Source organism: Theobroma cacao, chromosome 6 (genome assembly GCF_053813885.1).
Source record: "Theobroma cacao isolate CCN51 chromosome 6, ASM5381388v1, whole genome shotgun sequence".
In the NCBI taxonomy this organism is placed as follows: domain Eukaryota; kingdom Viridiplantae; phylum Streptophyta; class Magnoliopsida; order Malvales; family Malvaceae; genus Theobroma; species Theobroma cacao.
The window spans coordinates 5309033-5313829 of NC_142644.1; the positions used below are offsets into that span (position 1 = coordinate 5309033).

The window sequence follows — 4797 nt, forward strand, 5'->3', positions numbered from 1 at the left end:
AGAAAAATATGTTAAAACTCCCAAAGTAACTCCTAAAGGAGAACCTTCACTCCCAGCTCAGTCAGAGGCAGCATCCTCACAATTTTTCAGTGAAATGATCTTCAATCTATTGATGAGGATAGATGGACAGCTCACTGATCAAGAAGCTAGATTACAGAGGATTGAAGAGAAAGTTACTGCATTAGAAAATGAACTGAAGGGGAAAGAAAAGCCATCAAAACCTGCTACTGCGGATTCGTCTGAAACACCAAGTGTTGCATCAACACAGCAAGGTTCTAAGGATTCAGCTTTGCAAGCAGAAGGGTCTGCTCCTCATGAAGCAAGTTATGGTGTTCAAGTTGAAGGTCATGAGCCAGAAAAGGAATAACCAAGAAAATCACTCTCTCTCGAGCTACAAGACAGGGTTGAATCTGATCAAGAAAACACCCCCACTAAACCACAACCTCAACCAGAACCTCAACCATCTCCTCCACATTCTGAAAAGGTTTTAATCATGGGATTGTTCCATCAAGTGGTTTAGTAGGAACAAGTTGAGAAAGAAGCAGTTAAGGGAGGTGCTCAGCAAACAGCATTTACACTAGCCCTTAGAATGAAGGCAAAATTTAGAAAAAGGAAACAAAAAGTTACTGCAGCACAGCAGCCAAAGACAAAACCACCCACCAAAGAAAAGAAAACAATGGCAACAAAAACATCATTTCTCAAGAGAAGAAAGTCCACCTGATTGGTAGAAAAGTCCAAGCCAGCACTTGCTTCTTCTCCTCAGGAACCATTAGAAGTATCTGACTCACCCTTGCCTAATCCCTTTACCTAAGAATTACCTCTAAAATCCTCTCCTCAACCCTTAGATGTCAAATACTACATTGATGATGAGTCATCTCCCTCATCCTCCTCGGCAGATGCTTAAGACTTGATGTTGACAAAAAAAGGGAGAAGACCAGCAGAACCTTAGAAGGAGAAGGAACCAAGAAATTAAATAAAAAAATGTTAGGGTGGAGGAACCAGGAATTTAGGAAAGAAAGCATAAATGAACCAGGGGCAATTTAGGAATATTTTCTATTTTTTTGCTATTTGTGCCATGATGGCAATTAAACACTTAACTTTAATCTTGTTGTTTATATCTTTTTTGGAAAATTGGATGTTGATATATTTATGGCACTTTGCTGATATGTTCATGGTATTTTGCTGTTAATAATGGAACAACTTGCTGATATCCTGTTGTTTATGATAATTTAACTGTTGTTGACAAAAGTCTATTACTGCACTGATGATAGGATTTGTGCATTGATCTTTATTATAAATTATGATTATGAATGGATATGGATGCTGTGTATAGTATATCAGTTGAATGATGAATGACAAAGACAAAATCTGATAACTGTTAATAGACACTACAAAATTTTGATGAAAATCTGTCAACATTCATTTGCTGCAAATCACCTTATATTTTTGCACATATATACTCTGGATGTATATACATAATGTGAATAAATTTTGCTGGAATAAATAAGCAAAATATGCACACACTAACGGGGAGCACTCACTTAGGGGGAGCAATCCTCATTTTCTGCAAAAATTAAAAGGAATTAAAAGGCATTGTGCTGTTAACCAAGGAATGTTTTGTCATCATCAAAAAGGAGAGATTGTTGGCTCCATTAAGTCTTTGATGATAATAAAACATTCCCATTTCATTTGTTTTTAACATTTTTACCTAAGTGTGCAGGACAAAAAGTCATATGCAAATAATGAATTAACCTTTTGAATGTATATATCAAGAATCATGAAAATGAAGAAAAATTATTTATCAACTAAAAGGAAAGTCTTTGGTTAAATATTGAAGAATGTTGGTTGACTAAAATTTAAATTAGAGAAATGGCGGGCTGAAGAATATTGAGAAACAGAACTAACTTAGTCGACCAAGAAATGGGTTAGTCGACTAAGAAGCTACTGTCAAAATCTGGACTTTAAGACAGAACCAACTTAGTCGACCAAGAAATGGGTTAGTCAACTAAGTGTGCACTGCTAGGACTACTAGCCATAGGGAGCAAAAACAAAGACGACTTAGTCGACCAAGATATCAGTTAGTCGACTAAGAGCATTTTGCTTGCAAGTTTGAAATCTACACTAAAAGACAGAGTAACGGCTAGAACCGACTCCCAACTGTCTTCAAAGGCTAGAAAACTATCAAACTCCCATCAGAGATGTTTCTCCAAGTATAAAAGGGTCTTCCAACAGTTGGAAACTAGGTTTTGGAAGTTTTGGAAGAGATTTGAGTCATTAAGAGCTAAAAAACCAAAAAATTTCTCTTGCACCTTACTTCACTTAAACGCCCATTCTTTGTATTTGTATTCTACACTTAACCTTGTACCATTTAGATCAACTTGTGATCATAGGTACTTTCTATTACTTCTTTTCTTGTATTCTTAGAGTGAGGGAGTCACTCTAAGTATTTGTTTCAAGTAAGGTTTGCTTGAATGTGTTAAGGCTCTAACTTAACCTTGAAAAGTTAGGTGTTGGGTTTTAGTTTAGCCCGTGACAAACTAGTGTAAAAGGTTTTGGCTAAGCCTGGTAAAAGTCATTCTAAAGCTTGGTGAAAGCTTGTGAATTTTAACGGTTCTTAGTGGATTGTTTGGAAAATCCTTGGTTAGATAATTAAGGTAGTGGATGTAGGTCTTGGACCGAACCACTCTAAATTCTGCTGTTTTTTTTACTCTGTTTTTGTTTTATTTTCTTTCTTTCATTTATCTTGCATTTGTCTACACTTAGAGACAATTTTTGAAAGAGCTGAATTGTGCTATTCACCCCCCGTCTAGCACATATTATTGGGACCAACACAAATACTTTACTTGTTATTTGGTTTTATAAGGTTATCATTTTATATTCTAGTTTTATTACTCAAATGATCTGCTCTAAGCTTGTTTTCCATCTATGCCCTGCTCACGAAGCCGATGATCACTGAGTTTGTGAGACTTACCCCTCTTATCTCTCTTTTGCAGATAAGTGATCAACCTAGCGTGCATTTATCGGCATCTATTGTCTACCGCGGATAGGTAAAGGCATCTCATAACATTTTATCCAGAGTTGCTTCGCTGCTAAAGGTCGAGTCATCATAGTGTATTTTGTTATGAAAATAGACATTAGTGTTAATACGAATGTACATTTGGAGATTTTAGACTATAATGTATTTTTTTATAACTATGTGGAATAAAGTTTAAGTTAATCTATTATTACTATTGTTCCAAATCATATCACAAAGAGTTATACGGATCAAAGCAATTACATAAAATGGTGGAACGAATATAATAAATTAACAAAAGTTTCTAATAAGGCTTGTTTGGGACTTGGCAGGTTCTCTCGAAAGTCTCGGATGCTAGTGGCGATCGAGGAACGGTCGTTACAGGTTGCCTAATGATGATCCAAATGCTCATATTGTAAATTTTCTAGAAATTTACAATACATTTAAGGTTAATGGTGTTACTGATGATGCCATAAGATTGAGGTTTTTCCCTTTTTCATTGAGAGATAAGGCTAAACGTTGGTTAAACTCATTTTTTGTTGGTTCCATTAATACTAGGGATGATTTGGCTCATAAATTCTTAGCAAAACTCTTGCCACCTGCCAAGACAGCAAAGATGAGGAATGATATCACTTCTTTCATGCAATTTGATTTTGAATCACTATATGAGGCTTAGGAGAGGTATAAGGATTTGATAAGAAGGTGTCCTCACCATGCATTACCTAAGTGGCTGCAAGTTCAAACTTTTTATAATGGTGTGCTGGGACTTTTTAAAACTACCATTGATGTTGTAGCTGGAGGTGTACTCATGAGTAAATCCATTGACGAGGCTAATGATTTTCTTGAAGAGATGGCTTCAATAACTATCAATGGCCATATAAAAGATTGGGTACAAGACAAATTGCTGGAGTTTATGAATTAGATGTGATGAATACTTTATCTACACAATTGGCTTCTTTCACAAAGAAAATAGATAAACTGAGTGTTAATGCTATTCAGAACCCTTTTGTGACGTGTGAATTTTGTGGAAAAGGATATTTTAATGATAATTGTCCCATCTACTCTGAATCTTGTCAATTTGTTAGAAATAGGCAATAGAATAATCCCTATTCTAACACTTATAATCCTGGTTGGAGGAATCATCCTAATTTCTCATGGAGCAACAACTAAAGGTCTTCATCAACATTTAAGTCAAACTTTCCTCCTAGATTTCCATCTAGAGCCCCCATGCTAGAGAAAAAGCTTTTCAATGAAGGAGATGTTCATGTAAAACATGGCAAAGACTGACGCATTCATTCAAAGTCAAATAGCATCAATAAGAAATCTTGAGACACAAGTAGGCCAACTTCATAATGGTCTAAATAACAAACCTTATGGCACCTTACCAAATGATACTGAGCCCAATCCAAGAAGAGAAGGTACGAAACATTGTAAGGCAATTAATATTCGTAATGGGAAAAAGGTAAGTCAAAAGGTAAGTCATAAAGTCTTAAATCCTAAACTTCAATTCAGTCTGATAAGAAAGAAATTGAAAAAGCTACTAAAAAAAAAATTATGGTTGAACAATCTATTGAAAATTCAAAAGAAGAAAAATCACAATTAAAATTTGTTCCCACACCTCCACCACTTTTTCTTCAAAGATTTCAAAAGGAAAAAATTGATAAACAATTTCATAGATTTATTAATGTGTTTAAAAGTTACATATTAATATCCTTTTGCTGAAGCTTTGGAACAAATGCCAAGATATGTTAAATTTTTGAAAGACATCTTGTCTAAAAAAAGGA

The 4797-nt window shown here is 35.1% G+C and overlaps 1 non-coding gene across 1 annotated transcript; it reads right to left on the reverse strand.

Annotated features, from left to right (window-relative positions):
• Positions 1-3626: 3626 nt before the first annotated feature.
• LOC148762008 (small nucleolar RNA R71) lies at positions 3627-3733 on the reverse strand. The gene has a single exon (XR_016027288.1). It is a non-coding gene; the product is annotated as a small nucleolar RNA R71 (small nucleolar RNA).
• Between the last annotated feature and the right edge of the window lie 1064 nt (positions 3734-4797).